The sequence below is a fragment of the Perca fluviatilis genome, chromosome 23 (genome assembly GCF_010015445.1).
Source record: "Perca fluviatilis chromosome 23, GENO_Pfluv_1.0, whole genome shotgun sequence".
In the NCBI taxonomy this organism is placed as follows: domain Eukaryota; kingdom Metazoa; phylum Chordata; class Actinopteri; order Perciformes; family Percidae; genus Perca; species Perca fluviatilis.
The window spans coordinates 18,889,692-18,899,551 of record NC_053134.1 but is presented as its reverse complement, the minus strand read 5'-3'; the positions used below and the strand labels follow the sequence as shown (position 1 = coordinate 18,899,551).

The following is a 9,860-nucleotide window of genomic DNA, read 5'->3' as shown; positions in this document are numbered from 1 at the left end:
ACAATATGCACTTCACCACACACATGGACCATCTCTTTTAATCCATTACCCACCACATTGTCCCTGAGTGTTGTTGAGGAAGTGCTCCATAGCCAGACTGACCACCAGGTTATAAACGGGACTGAGGGGAGACAATAAGAGCGGACCTCTGGGATGTAGATTGACATTATGTACCCCCGTGGTCTCAAACCCTCAACCCATGCTCCTCCAGTATGCGGCTCACGGGTTACGTTGTTCAAGAGTGCGTCTAGGCAGATTTGATCAATAGGCAGACCAACTTGCTCCATCCTTTCAATAGAGTATAATAATCTTAAATAGAGCTTAAGTAAAAAAACATTCTTTATCAAAGATAATGATTATAAGCATCTTTGTAGCCAAATAGAAAAATCTATTGTTTAAGGAGGAATGGGTGACATAACATACTATAAATAAATACAGTTGTATTGTATCTTACCTGTACTTTAAACATATCAGGAAGGATACTGAGTGTAGCTATCTTGTTCTGATATTTCCGGATGATGCCTTTAGCACAGGAGCCTTGGAGGCCCCGCCCACAGTAGAAGTTGTCCACAGCAATGGTCAGATTGCGACGTGGGGACTGCTCCTCCGCCAGGATGTAGGTGCCACCGTTCAGGAAATCAAAGGTTACACCTTGGAAAGAGATGTAGTGGGGATCTCCATATAGCTCACAGCAACCTAGAGAAGGTAAGAGGTGATTTTAGGAGGTATGGACGAAAAAGAGAAATCTATTTAAAAGGGATTAGCCACGTCAGCGGCTGGCTCTAGGGATGGCCTTTTTGGTGGGTAAATTCACCACTTTCGTCAGGGACTAAAATATCTTAACAACTATTGGATGGATTACCATTAAATTTAGTATATACTGTACATTCATGTTCCCAAAGGATTCATTGTAATCGACCTTGGTGATCCTTTTACTTTATCTCTAGTACAATCATCTGATCAAATTTTTACATTTGTCCAATAAATCATTACCCAATACCTGCAAAACATTCCCATTAGCCTCAACTGTACGCTGTGGTTCATGCTGAGTGGCAAAAATTTAAACAAAGATGGTGACCTATATTAACATTACCTGCTAAACATTAGCATGTTAATGTTGTCAATGTCAGCATGTTAGCATCAGCATGTTGATGTTAGCATTTAGGTTCAAAAGCACCGATGTCCCGAAAGTACAGCCACCACAGGGTGGCATTATAAATACGTACGTCAGTGCGGATTGGGTTAAAGGAATTGGGAGCAAGATTACTTGATGATCTTGCAACACTTTGAACTCTAGAATAAAATACCCTGCCTAACCACACACATAAAATGTACTCATATATTCAGTATGGAAGAGGCAAATATTGAACATACAAAAAGATGAAGGGGGGAGGAAAGAGGGCAAACAAGAGAAGTGGCAGAGAGAAAACGGACACACTTACAGCTCCACTTCCATGTTTCACCAGCATCCATCTGAGACTCTTTTGTGCGCTGCCTCTGGGGCAGTTTAATTGAAGAATTTGGACAAACCAACCGAAGTTCAACTCTATCTTCCCATCTGTACACTTTTATGAAAGCAGTCCTCTCGTCCATGTCTCACCACAATTCACACCTGTTTTTCTTCTTGAGGTCTTCACACATACACATCCCCTTCTCCCTCTCTATTCTCTCACTCCTTTGTGCTGTCAACCAGGAAGGCAAATGTAATCAACTAATCAACAGAGAATGCTGTGGTGCTGTGTGTGGAAAGCTCTGGTCATGGCTGGGGATGGGCCACAGAACCGGGTGTGGGCTCTCCGTCCCCGCTGGAGCTCCGACTGAGGGTCAAGGTCTTGCCTCTCAAACACCTTTAAATAGTGCTCTCTGCCCCCGCTCTCTTTGTTTTTTAAGAAAGCTGATGTTGCCGTGGTCCATTTTAATCGCTAAGCATTCTCTAGTCCATTTCTTTAGCCTGATTCCTCAGTGTTAACTTCTTCTTGTCTCTTTGACAACTGTGGTAGACGCCCCCAGAGCATGTTAGAGAGGGAAGTAGAGTCCAGTAATCAACCCCAAGAATGTCATTCTGAAAGTAAAGTACATTAGAACAGGTTACGCTTTTAGTTTTTTACTTCATTGAAGGGCTTTCATTTTGATTTTTGTCTTAGTTCTGAACAAAAAATTATTCTATCAAGTGAAATGGCTATACTATAGTAGCAAACAGAGTTAATAGCGTGTAAACAACTGTGGGATTGGCGAGAAATTCACTGAAAGAAAAAGAGAGCTGTAAGTCCTAGTGTGGTTTAAATGTAAAGCGGATAATTATCCGCTGTAATGAAGAATATGACTATCCGGGCTAAAGAGTGAAATCCAGCAGAAATTCCGTCAGCAACGGAGCAATCCCGGAAGTGGAACGTCGTGGATATAGACGACAGAGCCCCAAGCTCCCAGGAGCCACATTCTAATTAATAATGTGAACTATTACTGCAGGTTCTGTTGTGGTTGTGTATACTTCTGTTGGGGTTGTTTAGATTTCGGTTTCCTGTTTGTATGTTTCGGTTCCTGTATTTCCCTATTGATTGTTTATGTTTCTGTACTGTGGGTTTTGTTTCCTGTTGATCGTGTATGTTTCGGTGATGTGTTTCCTTTTCCTGTTTTATTTTGGTAGTCTGGTTTTCTGTCTTGTCTTGTCTAGTTTTACTTCCTGTGTTTTCCCGCCTGTCTGATTTTTGCCCCGCCCTTATGTGTTTCACCTGTTGTATCACCTGTTCCTTGTTTGCTCGTTACCTTTTGTATTTAGCCTCTGTGTTGCCTTTGTTTTGTGTCAGATCATTGTGTTTGTTCCTGTCATTTCTTCCCATGTCAGTTTGAGTCAAGTTCTGTGCTTCCTGGATTTCCTACTACCTTTGTTTTTTGGATTCCCCGTTCCTGTTTTTCTGTTCATTCTGGAAGAAGTTTTTGCCTGCAGCACTCAGGACTCTTTCTGTTGATTTGTACTTTGTGTGGAATAAACCCTCCTGCTCAACCCACTTCTGCCTCCTCTCTGCTTTTTACGGTGGCCGGGAAGTGCAATGCAACATTACAAAGAATGAAACACTTTTACAAAGCTCGAGACAAATTTACATTTTGGAAAACAAATTTACATTTTGGAAAACAAATTTACATTTTGGAAAACAAAATAACATTTTAGAAAACAAATTTACATTTTGGAAAACAAAATAACATTTTAGAAAACAAATTTACATTTTGGAAAACAAAATAACATTTTCGAAAACAAATTTACGTTTTAGAAAACAAATTTACATTTTGGAAAACAAAATAACATTTTCGAAAAAAATTTACATTTTAGAAAACAAATTTACATTTTGGAAAACAAAATAACATTTTCGAAAACAAATTTACGTTTTAGAAAACAAATTTACATTTTGGAAAACAAAATAACATTTTAGAAAACAAATTTACATTTTCGAAAACAAATTTACATTTTCGAAAACAAATTTACATTTTAGAAAACAAATTAACAAGATGCAAAACACTTTTACCAGTCCCGAAACAAATTTACAAATGACAGATTCTTCACGGAAAGGAAATGTTACCACATACATACGGAAGTGATGAGGTGTTGTTGGTGGCGCGCGTCAATTTGTGTTGTTGTGAGTGAGTATATGGCGTCGAATGAAGTTTATGGTGACTTTACGTGTGGTGTTTGGTTTTATATGGCGATGCGGACCTGACGGAAACATTGGAAAAACAGGGGAACTATCGACAGCCGCGGCGATCGAGGCTACAGCAGGGGGCAGCTGAGTCCGTCTGCAGCTGCAGGACCTGGAGCTCACTGCCCATTCCTGGGAGCCAAAACCGACACCCGCAGCGCTGGAGACCCAGGCCGTATTGCTGGGCCCGCTGGAGGGAAGGGAAGCCCGGAGAATCAGATCCAGGACTAACGGAGCGCGGACTGTCACAGCCTGCTGAAGTTTAAATCACAGGTTTCCTAAAGGGAGTCTGGCGGGACTCGGACTGTGGACGGCCGAAACACGACTTAAAGTCTCGTTAAATAAATAAATACATGCAGAAATAAATGAATCATTAGTGGGGGAGTGAGCCTGAACATTTCGTCTGTTTAAACTTCACTTTGAAGCAGAACCTCTTAGTTCAGAAGGGTGAAGTTTCCGTTTGTACTCATATCTGTGAACTGATTATAATAAATATTCTTTGTATTAACACATTAATTAGTCTCTTTGTCTTTTTGTTTAAAAAACAAGAACATCGCATGAGATTTGTGACGATTTATAGTGATTTTATTTCCGTTAGACCTTTGCCTACATTAACTGCTGATGCATTAGGGCGGCCCATAGACAGTATATAAGGCAGTGCCTCCCTGTTCCAAGATGGCGGCTCTATTGACGCGATTCGATCCATAACTGCCGTAGTCAAAGCGACATGTATACAAAAACTCATCACTTCCGGTATGGTACATTCCCTTTCCGTGAAGAATCTGTCATTTGTAAATTTGTTTCGGGACTGGTAAAAGTGTTTTGCATCTTGTTAATTTGTTTCGAAAATGTAAATTTGTTTTCGAAATGTTATTTTTTGTTTTCCAAAATGTAAATTTGTTTTCTAAAATGTAAATTTGTTTTCCGAAAATGTTATTTTGTTTTCCAAAATGTAAATTTGTTTCTAAAATGTTATTTTGTTTTCCAAAATGTAAATTTGTTTTCTAAAATGTTATTTTGTTTTCCAAAATGTAAATTTGTTTTCCAAAATGTAAATTTGTTTTCTAAAATGTAAATTTGTTTTCTAAAATGTTATTTTGTTTTCCAAAATGTAAATTTGTTTTCTAAAATGTTATTTTGTTTTCCAAAATGTAAATTTGTTTTCCAAAATGTTATTTTGTTTTCCAAAATGTAAATTTGTTTTCCAAAATGTTATTTTGTTTTCCAAAATGTAAATTTGTTTTCCAAAATGTAAAAGTGTTTCATTCTTTGTAATGTTGCATTGCACTTCCCGGCCACCGTAGCTTTTGGGTCCTCAACTTCTCTGAATCATAAGAGGTTCACAGTATTCAACATTTGAATATGAAAAGATAAAAGGAAACTGTGTACTTACAGTCCCTGGAAGAAGTGAGGCAGGCCTATGAGGAAACCGCCATGATCACACAGCCAATTCCAATCATCCTGGGACGATGGAGCTTAGCACCAAAGTAGCTCACAAAGGCTACTACCAACAGGTTACCTGTAAAGGTCAAAATAATTACAAAATAACTATGAATGAATTATTCCTCAAAGAAATAGTGAAAATACACATTCAGTTTCTTATATAGAGTAAGATCATTAGACTTGTGTAAATGTGAAGCTAAAGTCAGTAAGCATAGCTTAGCATAAAGTCTGGCCTGGCTCTGTCTAACAGCAACAACATCCACTAACCAGCACCTATAAAGCTCACTAATTAACATTTTACATCTGGGTTTCATACAAAAACTAGTCTCCATCTCCAGACCTTCCTCCACAGCGCTGCGGAGGAGGGTCTTGCTAGTCTACACAGCATTTCGGGATGAGAGGAAAAACCTGTTCTGGTTTATTGGCATTTCTTTAAACCAATGACGATCGGTGCCTCTGCTAAATAGCCTCGGAAAGGAACTTGTTTTGGTGGAACGTGCTCGTTCAAAGGATGTTTTAGTTGTGCAACAGTAAACTCAGATTGGACAGTCAGGCTAGCTGTCTGGATTTACCCTGCAGAGACCTGAGGAGCAGTTAACCATAGTCCTAATAAATCCATCGGAGTTTAGAATGCCAACACAAAAAGGAAGGTGACAGACATCCGGCTGAAATGAGGGAAATCCGGTCGAATTTACGGCGGCACCTGAACAATCCCGGAAATGAAACGTCAATATTATAGACTATACAAAACCCAATCCATTAAGTGTTTTTTTTTTTTTTATAAAAGCTGCACATACCCATTTCGAAGCTGCCATCTCTAACCCCTATGAGGGAGCTGGGGACATTAAAGCGCCTCTCAATCTGGGTGATGGAGCTCTTCATATAGGCTCCACCAAAGGCTTTGGAAAAGAATACAAATGCCAGAGAGGCCAGGAAAAGAGATATTTTCCTTATTAGGTTTAGTTAAAAGGGTTATCTATGGGGCCATTATTGTAGCAAAACTATTTGCAAATGTGTGTGGAGAGTTGAGTAACCATCTCAATCCATTTTTTAAATATGGAAATGTGAAAAATACAGACAAGTCATCGGTTACAACTCAGTAGGCATCTCAATCGACTTTTGCTACACTTCTGTCATGGCAGAGATCTACACATCGTTTTGTCTACACATTTACAAATCACAGTACACTTGTCAATCTGAATAAAGAATTTGGATTTTTTTTTTAGACATTTGTAAGAGGCTTTTGAATGACTGTATTAACAGACTCCTCCTCCCATGATGGATTAGGATCACACACACAAGACCTACAGTACTTCATACCTTCTTTCAACATTGATTGGATTTACTTTTATTTAGATTAGATTGGTTTGAATGTAATTAATGTAAAACATGTTTGATTCTTATCTTCATTTTGACATCATGATAGACAAAGATTTATTGATACAATATAAAGTCTGGGTTGTGGAGAAATGTTTAGTGAAATCTTAAATCTTTCTTTGCGTTACCAGTAAATCATACTTGTGTGTGCAGCCGACCAGCCGTAACCTTACCACAAAGATATTAGAGATTTAAAGGGATTCACACTGAGCTATAGGTCATAGACTATTCTGTTAATTTGTTACAAGAACAGATGAGGCTCCACAGGTACACAAAATTTAATTTCCGCCACAGTAATAAATCAATGTTATCAACCTATATTAATTGCTAAATTTTTTCATATGATCACAAAGCATGTAATAAACTATCACCTTATTAACAAAGTGAACCAATAAAAAATCAACTCACTAATGTAGGCCCCTGCAACCATTTTTCTTCTTAAAAAGCACTTTACTGATTCTCAAATTTCATTTCAAAATCTCACATTTTATCGGATCAAGAGAAAAATTAGGCTTTTTTTTTGTTAATGCTTTCCCCTCATCAGGTGCACCATTTGTCTTTCACAGATAATACTGACAGAGAAATGAAATACCAAGACAACTGGGTAAAGAAAATCTTTACAATGAGATTTTAAAACTAGGCACAATCACATATCCATTTGTGTTCACAAACGTGGATTTAAAAGATTAAGGCTGTACATGAAGTAGTGAGTGATATTCCCTGACAATTTTAAATACTAAGTAAGGGTAACATGTTACCGACCTTGAAGTTGGAGCAGCAAGCTGTGTTTTTATAGACTCTACACTCACGATGCTGCCGTTTGCTCAACGGAAAGGAATTAGAAAAATACACCGCCAAAGGACCTGCAGAAAGACACCAAGATTATGAGCATTCATCTGATTTTATCAAATCGATTTCTTCAAAATATACATGTCAAAATGAACTACTTTCTTTCTTAACGTTTTCTTCTTTCTTCAGTTAAATAAGGTAACTGGTTAACTGGTAACTGGTCAGTGTGTGTAGCAGTGTGAAGTTATAATTATAATTATTATAATTATTGTCAAAGTTTTTATAAAAGTAATTGTGTGCACATCCCACCTTCTGGCAGGTGCAGGACAAATGAAAAATACTAAAGTGAAAAAACGTAATGTCCGCAACACTGCTTTAAACTCCCATATTTATTACAAAAGCAACGTTTCGACCCTGGTGGGTCCTCTTCAGGCAAATGGTGGACACATTTGATGAAGGGATATATGTAGGCCTTACAATCAGCTGACCCACCATATGACTTCAATTAGTTTGATTAGGTCTAAATAGCCCCACTAAGTTTAAAGCAGTGTTGCAGACATTACATTTTCTTCACTTTAGTTATAAGAATTGTCCCTAACCTGTCATACTAGAAGCTTAGAATTTAAGATTTGTTACAAACTTTACATTGTTAGTCATTTTTCTGATCACAATACTGACAATTTACCAGTAATTTACACTGAAACACAGGTAAATAGTACAATATTTCCTCAGTGCATCTTAAAAAAAGACCTTACTGTAGAGTTAGAAGGGAAAAAACAGAAAAAGTATTTACCTGAGATGAGGCAGTGGTAAAGTAGCGACTACAAACTTTGGTGATGAGAAATGTATTTGGTTTATTTGATAGGAAACAGATTCAGTATTTGCTTCAGTTGAAGGACAGATGGATTTTTCATTAAAATTGAATACATTTGATTTGGAAATCTAAAGGATACATTACAAAATGTTCAATGTTCAGTACAAGCTGTCCGTACTGTCAGGTTAGCCTTAAGCTGCTTCCAAACTGACCAGACTGCTGACCGTTGACAGAAAAGCAAGTCGAAATGATCAGTCTCCCCGTGTTGGTCCAAAAAGTGCCACAGAACACACCAAAAAGACGAGACGAGACGTAATACATCTCTATAACAGCAGGCGGCGCTAATCTGTATTGTTGCCCAAGAAATGAAAACCGGCAGTTGATAGGACGAATGCGTCACATGGGTTTGTTTTCTAATTCAAAGCCAGACTGTCATGGCGGCCGTTGAGAATACGATCTCATATTGTACTAAAATAGTTCACTGAAACATGTTTCTGAAAACATTTTAAGTGAGAAATAGGCCATGCAGTTGCTGAATCTGTCTTCATTTCAGCTCAACAAAGGTCAGTTTAAAAGATTTTCGTCAGATTTTGAGAGAGACTAGTCACCTCATTCCGCTCCCCATTTCCGGGTGAGTCCCGACTACCCTGTCTCCGACTAAACGTGTCAGGTCGGCCAAAATGAACGCCGACAGCCCCCCAAACTGACGACGGCACGGGACACACCAAACAGATTCGAGTCACTGACCTCGCCAGACGGTCCAACGGCCGCTAATCGGCCCTGTGTGTCAGCACCTTTACAAGGAAAATGACATGTTGTAAGCCATGCTAGGTCTACCGTAGAAGTTATGGGCTAAAATTGGGAAATTGTCAACTATGTTACCTTTCAACTACAGGGCTACGCATTTCGGTCTTTTGTCACGCACTCCCGCCACACATTGTATTTCTCACGCGTAAAAATTATTTATAATAAATTCAATATGCCGCAGCGCCCAACATTTCTCTGGCTGCGCCGCTCTCACTATGGAACCGGCAGGAATCAAACGCGTCTGGCCGTTTTACAGTTGTGCAGAGGCTCCACGCAGAGCTCTTGCAGTAGTCTACATAAGTGGCCTGATGTTTATGCTTGTGCGCTGGTGTGTGATTCGAGCCACATGTGTGTGTGGGGGGAGTGTGTGGTAGAGGGAGAAGTGAGAGAGTGACAGCGATTATCTTTGGAGCAAGTACCGACTCTAGAGTCCTAGTGAGAGAAACAAAGTGTCTCCTCCTGTTCTTTCTGACCACGGCGGGAAATCTGTAGCAGGAAAAGTTAACCCTCTCCTTGATTTCATGTTGTTTATGGAGAAATAGAACCAGGAAACGAGTCAGGGGAAATGCAACGCTACCAAGGCCATAGACCGTGACCAAGCCACGGTAGCTTACATTTTTAATGTCTAAATCGAGCCTGCCACTTATCAGCCAAACAAAAAAAAGAAAGGGGCTACACAATAGCCAATCAGAAAATAGCACTATTTTATCTGGGTAAGATTTAATGCAGCAACCAATGAAAAAAAAGCAAAGCATACAGACACTTCCCTAAACATTCGCTCATTCAGAGACCAGAGACCCAAACGGGGCTCTGTGTCTGTCAGAAGGTCTGAGATCTACCGTATCAGCAGAGCAATCACGTAACAGACTATGGTGCAGGTAGATTATTTTCTGAAATATATTGACTATTATAACTTTATTTTTCTCAAAGTATCATGACTC

General features: G+C 39.0%; 1 long non-coding RNA gene across 1 annotated transcript; it reads right to left on the bottom strand.

The window, feature by feature from the left end:
* Positions 1 to 2,024: 2,024 nt before the first annotated feature.
* On the bottom strand, positions 2,025 to 7,378 carry LOC120553383. Its single transcript, XR_005638160.1, has 3 exons — positions 7,272 to 7,378; positions 5,083 to 5,208; positions 2,025 to 2,062 (listed from the first exon to the last, which is right to left on the bottom strand). It is a non-coding gene; the product is annotated as an uncharacterized LOC120553383 (long non-coding RNA).
* Positions 7,379 to 9,860: the final 2,482 nt, after the last annotated feature.